Source organism: Meriones unguiculatus, chromosome 18, assembly GCF_030254825.1.
Source record: "Meriones unguiculatus strain TT.TT164.6M chromosome 18, Bangor_MerUng_6.1, whole genome shotgun sequence".
Taxonomy (NCBI): domain Eukaryota; kingdom Metazoa; phylum Chordata; class Mammalia; order Rodentia; family Muridae; genus Meriones; species Meriones unguiculatus.
The window spans coordinates 3,466,936-3,484,646 of NC_083365.1; the positions used below are offsets into that span (position 1 = coordinate 3,466,936).

Here is a 17,711-nt window from a genome sequence, read left to right on the forward strand (position 1 = left end):
ATAACAAAAGCTTTCAAACATGCCAGAATAATATCCTTACAAAATATCATTGCTTACCATCTGTCTGTTTCACAGCAGGCACTACTTCTGATTTCATCTTCTAAAAAGCATTTTTACACATGTACTTTTACACATCATTTTCAAGAGTCCTTCTCACTTCTCTAAGACCCCCTATGCCCCCATTCCCTTTCAAATTCATGACCTCTTTTGTAATTGTGAAGATTTTTAAACATATACCTTATACATTACATATACAAACAGTGGTTCAAATATATATGTATTTAAGGTTGACTATTTGTGTTAGGAAACATGTGCCTGTGCAGATTACATGATGGGTTCAAAAATCACACCACGAGGAGATTGGTTCCACGTGGGAAGTTTATTAGGGGAAGGGAAAAGGGGTCACAGAGAGGCGAGGCGGAAGGGGGGAGGCTCCAGGAGTTCTCTTATATGGTGACCCAGGGCATGAGCGCAGGTAGTTCCAGGTGATCAGCAAGTGGTCTGGTGGCTTCACAAATGACTGATAACTAGTTTGTCAGGTCCCTTGGGGCTGGCCATAGAGATGCCCCAACAATTTGGGGTTAGATAACCAATCAGGAAGCTTATATCCTGGATAAGCATATCTGTCTCAGCAGCCATTGATTTTCTATAACTCTTTCTCTGGGCTATGATCTTAAGAGAGTTTCCCTATCCACATTAACACATCTACCACTGTTGTCATTACACAGTTCTTGTTTAGGAAACTGTTTTGTTGTGATTCCATGGATGTTCCATCCCTGTCATGTCTAAGAGATAATTGTTCAGCAGATATCCTAGTCCTCTGTTTTTTTTAACTTTCCCACCCTTCTTGCCAATTTTTCTAACACATAAGTGTAGGACACTGCTGTACATAATGTATCAACTGGAGATGGGCACTCCAGTGAGTTGTTCCCTTCACTCTGTGCTATTGAGTATCTTTGTGATAGGTCTCCTTCTGCTGCAAAAAGAAGCTTCTTTGTGGAGAGGTGAGAGCTACACCTTTCATGGATAATAAATTAATACATAAAATGTTTCAAATATAACTCAAAACTCTGTTAATTTAAGGAAACAGCAATAGTACTCTTTTAAGGTCTATGCCCTCAGTAGACAAAGGTAGTTGGCTAGGTTTAGAGTACCAAGACTGAATTTTTGTTTCATATTGAATGAGCTTTAAGTAGAATTAGACAAATGTCAGTTACTGTAAGATACAAGTGCCAATATTGCAGCACTGGACCTACATTTCTGATGAGAGACCAAAGGATTAAAAATCAGTGGCTATTATTTTAAACTTTAAAGCACAAGCCTGAATCAAGGCCAGCCAAACTGAGATATGTCCAGCCTTATTGCCCCGAGGGAAGAACTAGCCTCACTGTGTTCTTCCCTGCCCACTAATTATACAGCTGCTAGGAAACCGGCCCTTGTGACCAGGCCAGAACTGTTTGTAGTGTTTAAGCCTAAAGAGGACCAATCATTTCAAAGGTCAATTTCCCTTACCCAGTCATGTAATGCCAAAGCATGTAAGTCTCTGTTTGCGTTTTTTTCCCTTTAAAAACTCTGTACCCCTAGACCTAGGGACCGCATTCCTTTCCTGTTTCCACAGGAGGTTTGCGTTCTGTGTTCGAAAGCTATACAAGTAAAAAGACCTAATGTATTTACAGAGGAGTCTACTCCTGGTCCTTTGCGGTTTGCGAACTGGGCATAACACTGGCATGGTCCTTGTGGTAGTTAAAAGGCTTTACAACTGGTTAAGACTATAGACGACATTTTCTTTGTGGCAGCTTGCCTGGCATCTTTGGACACTGTGACACCTAGTCCTCAAGAGGGGTAGTTCCAGGTCAGTTCTAGCTTAATTCCTCCATGTTCTGTGTGTGAGGCATGTGTCTTCAGCAATCCAGTCTTATCTTCAAGTTATAGAAGGGAACCAAAGGCAATGTCAGGAGACTATATTGATTGGGGATCTCTTGGACTCACCTGAGCTCAGTGTTCGATGAACCTATGAACCCAATGTTTTAAATAAAACTATAAAATAGGTATTATTGTGTGTGCAATGTTGTGACCAATAAATTGTTTTTAAATCAAAATCAAACAAATATATGCATATATTTTAAGATGATATAAACAGTTTGTTATATTTATTTTTAAAGATTTTTATGCATGTTTATAATATACTTTGAGTATATCCTGTGGAAGCAGGAGAGGGATGTGGCCCCACAGTCTAGGGGAACAGGTTTTATTTATTTATTTTTATTTTTATGAATTACAGTTTATTCACTTTATATCCCCTCTGTAGGCCCCTTCCCCACCCCCTCCCATTTCACTGTCCCACCCTCTTTTTTAAAGGGGAAAAAAAAAACAGAAGCAGGAAATTACATGCCTTGGTGTTACATGATTGGGTAAGGGAAATTGACTTTTGAAATGATTCGTTTACTCTAGGCACCAAGACCACAAACAGTTCTGACCTGGCAATCTGGGCCCATTTCCTAGCAACTGTATCTCTAGCGGGCAGGAAAAGAATGTAGTTAGCCTGGGAGATGCAAATCAAAATAACTCTGAGATTTCACCTTATGCCCATCAAAATGGCTAAGATCATAAACTTAAGTGACAACATATGCTGGAGAGGATTTTAATATTCCTAAACTTTGTACATACAGCTGAATATAATTACACTCAAGCAATTATCAACAGAGATCACTGAACTTTATTTCACTTTAATTTTTTAATGTTCGGAAATGTCACGTTTATATTATGAATTTTAGTCAAATTTTCACACTATTCTCCACTTTCTTCTTCCTTTCTCTCCCAGTGTAACTCTTCTTCCCAACAAATCTCTCTCTTATTCTCACATCTTTTTATCTGAGGCTCAACAAGTATAATCAGAGTTTCCCTTCAAAGTATAAAAAGTAAGTTTTTTACAGGAACAAGGGCAATTCCTCAGTGCTTGCAACCCTAAAATAAGACAAACCCCTCCAACAACTATTAACTAGCAATAGTTTCTTAGAGAAGAGTAGGGTCCCCAAAATGGATTACTTGAGGCTCAATGTTATGTAGATCTTGTAAGTATTTAGAAAGCAGTTTGAAAAAGAGCCCACTTAGGAAGACAATAGTAGCCAGTTCCCCTCTAGGGACTGTGACCCTAGAACAGTGGTGACTTTTCAAACTTAGCTGCATTTCCCCATTTTTGTTGTTATTGGTGTGTGTGTGTGTGTGTGTGACATTTTTTGTCCTTCTTAATATTTCATGTAGACAAGCATGTCAAAGACACGTAAATGATTTTTTTAGTTTTTTGATGGAAAGAATGTGTGGAATTAAGATCTGGTGTCAAAACATCTCATCAAAGTATGTGCGTTTTATTGGAACAAGTGTATAACAAAGGCAGGGAAGTGATAGATGCTCTTCTGATGACATCTCCTTGCTTGTCTATCTGTCTGCCAAGTAGAAGGACCTGATCCTTCTCTCTTCACATAGTGGTTCTTATTGTGATATTTCATTTGTTCCTGAGAATTAGTTTGAGGAATGGATATTTGGGGCCGCTTACCCAGTTACTTAATGGAACCATGCATCCAACATTTAAAAAAAAAGAAAGAAAAAAGAAAAAAACCCCAACAACTCCAAATAAAACCTTATTCTGATTTTAATGTTGCAAACAACACAGGTTAATTCTGTTCTGTCATACATTTAACTTAAACATTATAATTTTTCTCTTTTTATTTATTACACTTTTTTCATTGTATATTACAGCTATAGCCTACTCCCTCACCCCTGCCAATTCCACCCTCCTTCCCTCTTCTCCCATGCCTCTCCCCAAGTCCACTAATTGGGGAGGTCCTCCTTGTAATGTTATGGGACAGATTACATAATGATGATTAGGTATACAACAAATCTTACATGAAAGTGGTTTATTAGGTGGATATGAAGAGGAGAGAAGAGGGAAGCAGGGCATAATGGGGGAAAAGAGAGAGATAGAGGAGAAAGAGAGAGAAGGAAAAAGAGAGAGAAGGGGGTGCCCCAATAGAGAAAGGAGAGAAGGCCAAGAGACCAGGAGCAAGAGGGACCAAGAGAGAAAGGACCAAGAGAGGGACTATGTGTCAGGTTGTCCCTTTAAGGTAACCATGCCTTCCAGGTGTGGCCACCTGGCAGGCAACACATGATGACATCATAAGTTGCTAGGCAACCCAGAAGCAGGTTTAGTTCCAAAATCCTAACACTCCTCCCTTTCCATCCGACCCTAGCCTATCAGGTCTCATCAGGACTGGCAACATTGTCTTCCTCTGTGCCCTGGTAAGGTGGCACCCACCTCAGGGGGTGGTGATTAAGGAGCCGGCCATTGAGTTCATGTCAGAGACATCCCCTGTTCCCCTTAGTAGGGAAACATGGAGACTGAGCTGTCATGGGCTACATCTGTGCAGTTGTATGTTATCTCCATGCATTGTCCCTGGGTGGAGTATCAATCTCAGACCCCTGAGCCCACATTTGTTGTTGTTGTTGTTCTGTTACTCTCCTTGTGGAGCTCCCTTCCCCTCCAGGTCTTTCTATCTCCCCCTTCTTTGGTAAGATTCCCTGGACTCTCCCCAAAGTTTGGCTATGAGTCTCAGCATGTGCTTTGATACAAGGCTAGGTAGTCTTTCAAAAGACCTCTGTGGTAGGCTTCTGTCCTGTTCCCTGTTTTCTCCCTCTTCCAATGTCTATCCTCTTTGTCTTTCTAAATGAGGATTTGTGCCCTATTCCAGAGATCCCAAAAGACCACTAGGAGTTCAGTCCATTGAAAAGCAAAAGGGAATCTTTATTCAGTCTTAAGCTCAGCTGCCAATCTTCCCTGAAGTAACAGGTTAGAAAGTGAGTTTTTAAAGGGAAAAACCACAAACAGGGAATTCCAAGCATTGGCTTACAGAGAAGGGTAACATTGGGTAGGTTTGTTCAGCAAGCAAGGTGACCTTTAGGCTAGTTGTTCCAAGCCACCTGGTCAAACCACAAGGTATCTAAGATATCTGTATGATAGCCTGCTGGGTGAAAGACTCATTAACACATTTCTATGGTATTTAACACATCCTGTAGCATTTAAGACAACTTGTGGAGTGTAGGCCTGATTATAGTTATCTATTAACACATTCTGTGGTATCCATGTCAACCTGTGACAACCTGAGGGGTGGAGAGCCACGGGGCCCTTCTCTGAACAGGGGGTGAGGTGGGGGCCAAGTCACTCCAAGGACAGTCAACTTAAGATAGAGTCTGAGAAACAAAATGGAGCCACCCCTGCCATTCCTTAATTCCTTTAGATTGAGCATCTTATCCAGGGTCCTCCTTCTTGCTTACCTTCTTTAGCTGTACAGATTTTAGTATGTTTATCCTATATTATATGTCTATTATCCACTTATAAGTGAGTATATACCATGTGTGTCTTTCTGCCTCTTAGATACCTCAATCAGGATGATCTTTTTTAGTTCCATCCATTTGCCTACAAATTTCATGCTTTTCCTTGTTTTTAATTGCTATTGTGCAAATGTACCATAATTTCTATATCCATTCCTCCATTGAGGGACATCTGGTTGTTTCCAGATTATGGCTATTAACCTGAAAAGTGAGGGTCAGATGAAAGAGGAGGAGGTCTTCCCCTATCAGTGGACTTGGACAGAGGTAGGGAGAAGACGAGGGAGGGGGGGTGGGATTGGGAGGGAATGAGGGAGAGAGGGACAGCTGGGATACAAAGTTAATAAACTGTAAATAATATTAAAAATTAAAAATTTAATTAAAAAAAGAATAAAGCTTCTACAAACATGGTTGAACAAGAGGAACCCTCCTCCATTGCTGTTGGGAATGCAAACTTGTACAACCACTTTGGAAAACAATCTGTTGCTTTCTCAGAAAATTAGGAATAGTGCTGAGAGACCAAATAATTAAAAATTAGTGTTTTGAGTTATTGGTTTAAAGTTTAAAGCACAAGCCTGAACAAAGGCCAGACAGGTGGAGACATGTCCAGCCACCTGCTGGTAGGAACCAGTCTTATTGCATTCTTTTTCTGCCCACTAGAGATACAGTTGCTAAGAAACAGGCCCAGATGGCCCCTATGCCCTAGGACAGCCAAACAAGGGAAGCCAGACCATTAATTGCTTTGGAGCCTTCCTATAGCCAATCAATTTAAAGTGCAAAATTCCCATTTGTGTTTCAACCAATATACTCTTGCCAGAAATTTCCTTGCTTTGGGCATGTTGGGAGGGACTGGCACCTTTAAATCACCACCTACCCTGAGCTGGGGGTTCTCTGGTCTCAACCACAGCATCTGTGAGGGTATGAACCCAAGCTATAGCTTTTAATATAAAGGTTCACATGTGTTTTGCATAGGACTCGACTCCTGGTGGTCTCTTGTGGGTCTTGTGACCTAGGCATAACAGTGCTACCTCAAGATCCAGCTATACCACTCCTAGGCAAATATCCAAAATATGCTCAAGTATACAAGGATATTTGCTCAACCATTATTATTATTTTAGCAGTTAGTTTCAATGAGGACTCTGACCATTACATGTAAGAAAAATGAAATCATAATATTCAGCAAAAGGATAATAAAAACTACTGATACCCAGTTTTTACCAGCTTAATGAATAGAATATTACAGTATTCTTTCAAGAAAATTTAATGACTTTCATTTCCATGTTATCTTCTGTGTTGATTTTGCTTGGGCATGAAGAAATTAATTAAAGCTTATTCGCTCTATGGCATTAGATCTGCCATGGTAATATTAAGTTGGCTTATTACAAAAACACATTTTATCAAAGTAGAAAAAGGAAACTGAACTGTGTCTACATAGTTGAAAGAAGGCAATAGTGAGAGAATCTTCCATTATACAGAATTAAAATAATAATAATGACATTTAAATCACATAAAGTCATTAACTTTGCTCAAAATCTTACAACGGCTCTTCTCTCCAAACTATTAAAATTTTTACCATGAATATTGACTTATTTTTCATACCCTTGATATTTTTCCATCTCCAATTATTAAGATTTTTTTTTTTTTGCTATTTTACTTTCCTCTACATCTACTGCCTGAGTCTTGATAACTATCACATCCGAGGATAAAATGGCTTTCTCTTTTATCTGACTCTAGCTTCTGGAGTTTATCCTGGCCACACCTTGTAATTTGCTACATGAGGTGGAACACTACAGAGTTTAGTAGACTGGATTCTTCTTCCAAGGGTTCTTTGATTTCCCTCTACCAGTTTCCCAGTTTAGCTTGAAATGTGCAAAGCAGAATTATACTAACTTATTTTTTATGATTTTGTAAAAGTGGCCATTGTGGCTCACATCTAGTCTCCTAACTCGTAGCACGCTGAAAGAGAAGGATCATTGCTAGTACAACATCAGCCTGAAAGCTCAAGACCAACTTTTTACTACAGAGATATCTGTCTCATAAAACTAAGCATTCTTAGTGTGCTGCCCCAGAGAGTAAAGGCACTTACTACCAAGCCCAATGACCTGAGTTTGATCCCCAGAGTTCAAAGGAAATATTTCATTCCACAAATTGCCTTCTAACAACCATCTTAACTGTTTTGGCTCCAATGTGCTAAATAAATGAACATAATTTTTTAAGACTTAAAAAATTAATCGCAAAAATAAAATAATAGATAGTAAATTAATGGAAGATGTTGAAGCAAAAAATGAAGATATATTTAGAAATTACATCATTTTAAAAACACAAACATGTTAACAGTGGAAAAATAGTGGCAAAAATGTGATTTGACTGTGAAAATGTGGGAAGGCTTTCTGGGAAGATGGGATTTCAATTACTTTCTCTTATCACAGTATATATTGTTAGTAGAGGTTAGAGTTCATGAATGGCTACTTTATGAGATATGGAACAATCAAGGAGTGAGAATGTCCACGTATATTGATGTGCTTGATCATCATGGCTGGAACATGGCTGAGCAGAACCAATAGGTGAATTATATGGAAGCCAGATGTGGCTCATGTAAGACTTAGTAAGTCTTGTTGAAGTTTTCAGCCACTGTACTTGGGGACCATAGTTATCATTTCCTTAACTTCACGTAGTCAAATTTTCCTTTCAAATGATAGGAGAGAAAAAGTAGATTGGGGTTCTTCTTTAAAAATTGAGGATAATAGGAAACAACTTTACATCCATTCTCTTTTTATAGTGAAGCAGATGGGACTTAAGTAAAGGCCTATGAGGACCTGTTTTTAGAAGTCTACTGTTAACCATTGGTTATACTGGAATTTATAACATCTTAGCCTAGGTGTTAGTCTGCATGGTCAAAAAATTTTATAATGAGAATGTAAAATAAGATATTTTTATGGAAATGAAATGTGTAAAAATTTTAAATTAGAATTAAAATGTTAAATCTTATACAAAAATTATTTTCTATATATGAAGTATCAAAAATGGTCATCTTACAGTTGCATAAAGCAACCATAAAAATCAACCAAGTACCAGGCATGGAGATAACCTAGAACCCCTGCACAGATGTAGCCCATTGCAGTTTAGTGTCTAAGTAAAGGGAAGAGGGTCTGACTCTAAGATAATCTGATTGCTCTTTGATCACCTCCCCCCTGAGGGAGAGGCAGCCTTACCAGGCCATGGAAGATGACAATGCAGCCACTCCTGATGTTATCTGATAGACTAAGATCAGAAGGAAGGAGAGGAGGACCTTCCCTATCAGTGGACTTGGAGAAGGGCATGCATGAAAAAAGGGGAGGGACGGCGGGACATGGAGGGGAGGAGGGAAGGACTTATGGGGGGATACAAAGTGAATAAAGTATAATTAATAAAATTAAAAAAATCAACCACTAAATGAATACAATATAATAGCAATGTATTTTTTTAACTTGTTACTATGTTTTTTATTGCTTTTCTGTGGAGGTGAAAAATTGTGCTAAGTATAGTAGCATCTTCTGTTTGGTGTTGCTAGTCAAGTCATTTTTTAAGCTTCTTGTGCTTAGTCTAGGCTGAGAGATACTCATGAATGTTTTTCTAGAGAATTTGCATTCATATCTGATTGCAATGTAGTAGTTATACCCAAGAGATACTCATCCATAAGCAGGTAGGGCTAATTGTCGCGCGCAGCCTTCGCCGATAAGGATGACGCGGCAACCGAAGATTTGTCCAGCAGAATCTTTATTATGAAGCTCTTGAAAGTAGATGGAGAAGGACCCCAAACCCCAAGCGCTCTGCTTAAATAGCCTGCAGGGCGGCGTGCTCGTCTGTGATTGGTGCTCCGCACAATACCCAATTAGCATGTGTTCTCTGATAGGGAGAGCACTCAAATCCGTATTAGCATCATGTGGCGCATGCGCCGCTGTAAGGCGAGTTCTGGCAAGAAGAACCAGGAAGCAGGAAGCCAGCGCCATCTTGTAATGGCGAATGCGGCTCCCGACAGCTAATCATATTTTATCCGTCGAAATAGCCAAGAAGTACTGACCATATTTTGTACTAGGCATTTTTGGACTGACTTCATAAATTAAGGCAAATAATACAAGAGCATCTATTTTTGTGTCTTAATCTCTCTCTTCTCTCTGCATGTCTGGGTTCTGGCCTTTTACAATGACATTGTCACATAAATACACATTTTTACTTGGCATGATTTCAGAATATTTTTTCTTAATTTCAACACATTCTAAATATAATAAGAGTTTTAAAAACATAGTACTACCTTAAAACATTCTAATAGGTAACTTATATATTATATTTAATTTGTGTTAGAGAATTATAAATTAATTCATACAGATTTTTGTATGACAATACTGATGTATTAGTTACTTTCTATTGCTATGATAAAACATCATGACCAAAGCAACTTCTAGAAGAAAGAAGTTATTTGGGGTATGTGACCAGAGGGTAAGAGTCCATGATGAAGGAACAGATGAAGCAAGCAGCAGACAGCTGCTGCAACTTAGAGATCATATCTTAAACCACAAACGTGAAGCAGAGAGAGCTAATTTGGAATTGAAATTCTTCTGAAACCACAGTGACATACTTCCTCCAGCAAGTCCACATCCAATTCTCTGCAAACAGCCACCACTAAATACCAAGTATTCAAATTCCAAGCACTTATAGGTCATATCATATTCAAACTACCACAACTCATACTGCAAGTATTAATCTCCAGTTAAAGTCAGAGTTCAGCCTGCAATATTGATGCTTTCTCTATAGAATGGTGTCTTTTTTTTCTGTATAATGAACAAACCATTAAGTGTTTGAAGTAAATATTGACTTCTTTGTTTTGTACATTAAAATTTTAAATTTTATCAGAGACCACCCTAAATCATTTCCATATTTTTCTAATGGCACTTTTCATTTCTTTATTTCTTAAAGTGTAAATTATAGGATTGAGCAATGGAGTTGTGATGGCATCAAACACAGCTACCTTTTTCTCAAAAGAAGATGCAGATGTAGATCTTGCATATATAAATATGCATGGAACAAAGAATGAAACAACAAGAGCAATGTAGGATCCACAAGTGGAGAGAGCTTTCCATCGTCCTTCAGAACTATGACTTCTTAGAACAATATAACACCATAGGAGATAAGCAACATAGAAAAAAATTATGATGCAAATAGACCCACTGTTGGCAAACACAAGGGGTCCATAAACATAAGTGTTAGTGCATGCCAACTCCAGTAATGGGAACAAATCACACATGAAGTGATCGATAACATTGGGTCCACAAAAGGGCAGCTGTAAAGTGAAGATAATTTGTATGATAGAATGCAAGAATCCTCCTGTCCATGCTACCCCCACCAGAGTGCCACAGAGCTTCCAGTTCATTATGGAAGAGTAGTATAAAGGCTTTTAAATAGCTACATATCGGTCATAGGCCATGGCTATTAGTACAATTACTTCCACTGCAGCAAAGAAGTGTTCAGCAAAGATCTGTGTCATGCAGCCCTCAAAGGAGATGGTTTTACTCTCATCAAGGGAGTCAGAAATCATCTTTGGTGTGATGACTGAAGTAATGCATGCATCCAAGAAAGACAGAAATGCCAAAAAGAAGTACATGGGTGATCCAAGCAGGGCAGGCGTGCAGAGGATGGTTACTGCAATTATTATGTTGCCTCCAATGGTTGCAATATAGATAAATAAGAATACAACAAATATTATTATCTGAACTTTTGCATTCTGTGAAAGTCCCAAGAGGATGAACTCAGTTACAATAGTTTGGTTTGGCATGATTATCAAGAAAAGTTTAATATAATTTTTATTCACATATGTATTTATTCATTTATATGTATATGCTTCTGTACTTTGTGGTGTGTGTATATGGGCACATGCAGGTGCTGCAGTCTTTGTATAGAGGTCACAGAACTACTAGCAGAAGTAATTTCTTTCTCTACTCTGTGGGCTCTGAGTTTTGAACTGGGCTTAGGGAGTCAGTCTTGACAGCAGTAACTTTACCACACAGCCTTCTGTCAAATAGTCCAAACAGTCAAAACTGTTGTCATTTAAATCTGTAAGTATGAAAAAAATTGTTATGATAAAAATAAGTTTACATTACTTTTAATATGCCTGTGCACTGATATACAAACATATATGGCTTAATTCTATTGTTGTTTAGAATAAAAAATGGAAAATCATCCAAAGGAGCAGTTGATAATCAGATAAAAATATGGTGGAGATACATTACTGAACATTCAAAATAGTCTTATTTTTATTATAAGGGATGAAAATCACCTGCTTGGTGTAAAGAAAGAAACAACTCATCTTTCATGTGTCAGCTTTTCTCATTCTCCAGTAGTCTTCTGGTCCGAAGTGTTAGAAAACATCAGCTGGTCTATATATAAATGAAGAACATTTCTGCAAGGTGAATTGTGAATGTTAAGAAATAAAACTTTTTTTGTGAATAAAATATTTGAAAATAAAAAGAACAACTTATATTCAATTGATTAATCATGTCTGCCAGGACATATCCAAATACTATGCTGTACCAATTGAGGGAGTGATAGATTGTAATTCGGAATGCACATGGAAATCCTAGACATATTTTAAATTTTCTTTGATGTCTGGAATGAATTAAAATTTACATTGGATTAATTCATTCTTTATAATACAGAAATGTTTCTGGGGAGAGTTTTTAGTTCTATACTAAAAAGAGTTTGATATCAATTTTAATTCATCATTTTAAAAATATGAATATCCTGAAATCCATCAATGTAATCCACCATATAAACAACTGAAAGAAAAAAAAACCATGATAATCTCCTTAGATGCTGAAAAAGCATTTGACAAAATCCAACATCCATTCAGGTATAAAGTCCTGGAGAGATCAGGGATACAAGGAACATACCTAAACACAGTAAAACAATATACAGCAAGACTATAGCCAACATCAAAGTAAATGGAGAAAAACGTAAATCAATCCCACTAAAACCGGTGACAAGGCAAAGCTACCCAGTCTCTCCATATCTCTTCAACATAGTTCTTGAAGTCCTTGCTAGAACAATAAGACAACTAAAGAAGATCAAGGGGATTCTGATTGGAAAGGAAGAAGTTAAAGTATCACTATTTGCAGATTATATAATAGTATACATGAATGACATCAAAAATTATACTAGGGAACTCCTAGAGCTGATAAAAACCTTCAGCAGAGAGGCTGGATATAAAATTAACTAAAAAAAAAATTCAGTAGCCCTCCTGTTTACAGAGGACAAATGGGCTGAGAAAGAAATTAGGGAAACAAAACCCTTCACAATAGCCACAAAGGACATAAAGTACCTTGGTGTAACTCTAACCAAGCAAGTTAAAGACTTGTATGAAAAAAAATTCAAGTCTTTGAAAAATGGAATAGAAGAAGATATCAGAAGATGGAAAGATCTCCCATGCTCATGGCTAGGCAGGATTAACATAGTAAAAACGGCCATCTTACCAAAAGCAATCTACATATTTAATGTAATTCCATCAAGTTACCAACACAATTCTTTACAGACCTTGAAAGAAAAATTCTCAACTTTATATAGAATAACAAGAAACCCAGAATTGCTAAAACAGTCCTCCACAATAAAAGATCTTGTGGAGGGATCTCCATCCCTGATCTCAAGTTGTACTATAAAACAACAATAATAAAAACTGCATGGTACTGCCATAGAAACAGAATGGTGGATCAATGATATCGAACAGAAGACTGAGAAATAAACCTGCACACTTACAGACGCTGATCTTTGACAAAGATTCCAAAACCATATAATGGAAAAAAAAATGTCATCTTTAAGAAATGGTGCTGGTCTAACTAGATATCTACAAGTAGAAAAATGCAAATACATCCATACTTATCACTCTGCACAAAACCAAATCCTAGTCGATCAAAGAATTCAATATAAAACCAGACACACTAAACCTGTTAGAAATAAAAATGGCAAAGAACCTGGAGCTCCTTGGCACAGGAGACAACATCCTCAATAAAATACCAACAGCACAGGCTCTAAGAACAACAATCAATAAAAGGGACCTCATGAAATTGAAAAGATTCTGTAAAGCAAAGGACACTGTCATCAGAACAAAATGACAACCTACAGACTGAGAAGGATCTTCACAAACCATATATATGACAGAGGGCTAATATCCAGAATATATAAAGAACTCAAGAAGTTAAACAGCAACAAATCAAGTAATCAATTTAAAAAAATGGGGTACATAGCTAAACAGAGAATTCTCTATAAAGGAATATTGAATGGCAGAGAAACACTTAAATAAATGCTCAACATCCTTACGCATTAGGGAAATTCAAATCAAAATGAGCCTGAGATTTCACCTTACACCCATCAGAATGGTTAAGATCAAGAACTCAAGTGACATGCTGGAGAGGATGTGGGGAAAGGGGAACTCTCCTCCACTGCTGGTGGGAATATAAACTTGTACAACCACTTTGGAAATCAATTTGCCACTTTCTCAGACAATTAGGAATAGTGATCCTGCTATTCCAGTCCTAGGTATATATCCAAAAGATGCTCAAGTATACAGCAAGGACATTTGTTCAACCATGTTTGTAGCAGCTCTATTCATATAGCCAGAATCTGGAAACAACACAGATGTCCTTCAATTGAGGAATGGATGCAGAAATTCTAGTACATTTACACAATGGAATGAAAAGATCACACTGAGTGTGCTATCCCAGAAGCAGAAAGACAAACATGGTATATAGTCACTTAGAAATGGATATTAGATATATAATATAGGATAAGCATACTAAAATCTGTGCACTTAAAGAAACTGGGCAAGAAGGAGGACCCTGGGTATGATGTTCAATCTTCATTTAGAAAGGCAAATGGGATAGACATCAGAAGAAGGTGAAAATAAGGAACAAGACAGGAGCCTACCACAGAAGGCCTCTCATGGTATTAAAGTGGATGCTGAGACTCATAGGCAAACTTTGGGCATAATGCAGAGAATCTCATGAAAGAAGGGGGAGCTGGAAAAACCTGGAAGGGTCTGGAGATCCACAAGGAGAACAAAAGAACCAAAAAATCTGGGCCTAGGGGTCTTTTCTGAGACTGGTACTCCAACCAAGGACCATTCATGGAGATAACCTGGACCCCCTGCACAGAAGTAGCCCATGGCAGCTCAATATCCAAGTGTGTACCCTCATAAGGGGAGCATGGGCTATCTCTGACATGAACTCAATGGCTAGCTCTTTGATCACCGTTCCTTGAGGGGGGAGCAGCCTGATCAGGCTACAGAGGAAGACAATCCTGATGAGACCTGATAGGCTAGGGTCAGATGGAAGGGTACGAGGTCCTCCACTATCAGTGGACTGGGAAAGGGGCATGGGAAGAGATGAAGGAGGGAAGGAAGAGGGATTAGGAGGGAATGAGGGTGCGGCTACAGTGGGGAAATAAAGTGAATAAATAGTAATAAATATAAAATTATATTTAAAAAGTATTGGGAGCCAAGATGGTGGCGCCGGGAGAGCACTGAGTCTGAGAAGCAGGACAGCACTCTCCATGCAGCGACCAGGAGACTGAACTCTGGGCCCTAAAACTGCAGCGATTGTGTTTCCCAGGTGAGGGGAGGCTCCCACAGCGTGGGAATCGGTCGGGTCCACTCTCAGCTGCCCAGCCAGAACCCGGAAGAAATCCCAGGTAACTCGGGCTTTGGGTCTCCTGGCTGGAGCCGCAAGGCTATGTGTCCTGATCATTTTCCCAGGCTGATCGGTGGGCACAAGGATGCCAGAGACTGGGAGCCCCAGTCGCAAGAAAACCCCACGGGGAAGCAAAGTTGCGAGTCTGATCATGGGTTACCCAGTCTTTCCCTGGAAGGTCTCACGGACCACGGGTACCCTCCGCCATCACAACTGAGCTCCCGCCACGCTGAGAGCTGCACACCCAACTCACCGGTACAGATGAGCTGCGCGCCCCAGTGCAACAGGGACTGGGAACCCCGGCCCAGAGAGGGCCCCACAGGGAAGGAAGAAACCGTGCTGCTGGGGTCACCTAGGATGTGCCTGGGGAAAATCTAACAGACTGCAGATCGCAAACAGGTGAGTATACCCAGCCATCACAGATCCCAGCCCAAGCAGGGAGCACAGAGATAATGGGAACCCAGCCCCCTCAGACTAGCAGGCAGGTGCACGCTCTGCCAGCCCAGAGGCCTGCTTTGTACCAACTACTCCTTACAGACAGAACTGTGTGCCCCAAGACACCAGAGTCTTAGAGTCACTGTCTGGAGAAACCCTCACAAGGAACAAGGAACGAAGCAAAGGGGACAGACTTAGGTAACCCAGTATATCCCTGGAAAAGGTCCCACAGATTGGCCAAACCCAGGGAATTGCTGTGCCCCAGATAGCCTGCTGTTACCAGGAGAGCAGTACTCACACGCCACAGATTACCTCTTGGGTTCTGGGGCACAGAGCCCCAACCTCAGACCTACAAAAGACCAGGAACCCTGAGATCAACCCCCAGATACTGCTCCAAGGGGCAACCAGTTATCCCTAACAAAACCGACCAAACCACGGGACACACAGGTTACAGCAGCTGAACACTAAATTTACAGCAAGAAACCCAGAAGGAGGGCAGCTGTCTCCAGGACTTCTCCCGGTGAGAGAAGAACCCTCTTGACTAATCAGGACCACAGTTACCATCCAGGTCTCTATGCTTGAGGTGAGCTGTAGCAACTCCTGAAAAACACCTGCCATCCAGTAACTATACCCAAAAAGCTGAGGAGGCTCCCTTCAGGAAAAACCATCTTCCTGCCAAAGGGATTATCTCCACTATAAGAGTCCAGGAACAACCAGAAACTAAGTTCAAACAACTAAGATAGCCCAATGGATAGAGGACAGCGTAAAAGTTCAACCAACAAAAGCCAGAGCAATATGGCATCTCCAGAACCCAGTTATCCAGGGGCAAATAGCCCTAGACACCCCAGCATAATTGAAATTCAAGGAGATGACCTAACATCTATGCTCATAAAGATAACAGAGTAAACAAATAAAATACGAAAAGAAATAGAGGAAGCTGCAGCCAAACAGTCTGTGGACTTTAGAGAGGAAATGCTTAAATCACTGAATGAAATAAAAGAAACAGTGGATTGTTCAAACAAACAGCTGAAGGAATTGACAGAAAAACATGAAAATGTCAGACAGGTGAAGGAAACCAACAAAATAGCTCAAGACCTGAAGACAGAATTGGAAAAATTAAAAAAACAAAAAAACAAAAAAACAAACAAAAAAAACACAAATGGAAGAAATTGTGGAGAGAAAGAACTTAGCAAAGAAAGCAGGAACTACAGAGGTTAGCATAACCAATAGGCTACAAGAAATGGAAGAAAGAATCTCAGGCGTGGAAGATACAATGGAAGAAATAGATGCATCTGTCAAAGAAAATGTTTAATTTAAAAAATTCCTGACACAGACCATCCAAGAAATTCAAGACAACATAAAAAGACAAAACCTAAGAATAATAGGAATAGAGGAAAAAGAAGATTCCCTGCACCAAGGACCAGAAAATATCTCCAACAAAATCATTGAAGGAAATTTCCCCAACTTAAAGGAGAGGCCAATAAGAATACAAGAGGCCTATAGAGCATCCAATAAATTAGACCAGAAAAGAAAATCCTCCCTCCACATAATAATCAAAACTGTAAGTATACAGAACAAAGAAAAAAATACTAAAAGCTGCAAGAGAAAAAGGCCAAGTAACATATAATGGCAAACCCATTAGAATCACACCTGACTTTTCAACAGAGACTATGAACGCCAGAAGGGCCTGGACGGATATCATGCAGACCCTAAGAGAACACAGATGTCAGCCCAGGCTACTATACCCAGCAAAACTCTCAATGACAAAAACAAATTTCAACAATACCTACAAACAAATCCAGCATTACAGAAGACACTAGAAGGGAAAATAAAACCCAAGAAAACTAGCTACATCCAAGAAAACAAAGGAAATAAATAACCTCACTACAGTAAAAAAAAGCAACCAAGCACACAGCCTTAAGACCACAGCCAACATCAAAGTCAAAGGATTTAACAGCCACTGGTCATTAATCTCTCTCAATATCAATGGACTTAATTCTCCAATAAAAAGACACAGACTAACAGAATGGATGCGTAAACAAAACTCAGAAATCTGTTGTGTACAAGAAATACACCTAAGTCACAAAGATAGATATTACCTGAGGGTAAAGGGATGGAAGACAGCTTTCCAAACAAATGGACCCAAGAAGCAAGCAGGAGTAGTCATTCCAATATTTGATAAAA

At 39.3% G+C, this 17,711-nt stretch overlaps 1 pseudogene; it reads right to left on the bottom strand.

Moving 5' to 3' along the window:
* Window positions 1-10,285: 10,285 nt before the first annotated feature.
* On the bottom strand, window positions 10,286-11,191 carry LOC110542131 (olfactory receptor 4C15-like; annotated as a pseudogene).
* Between the last annotated feature and the right edge of the window lie 6,520 nt (window positions 11,192-17,711).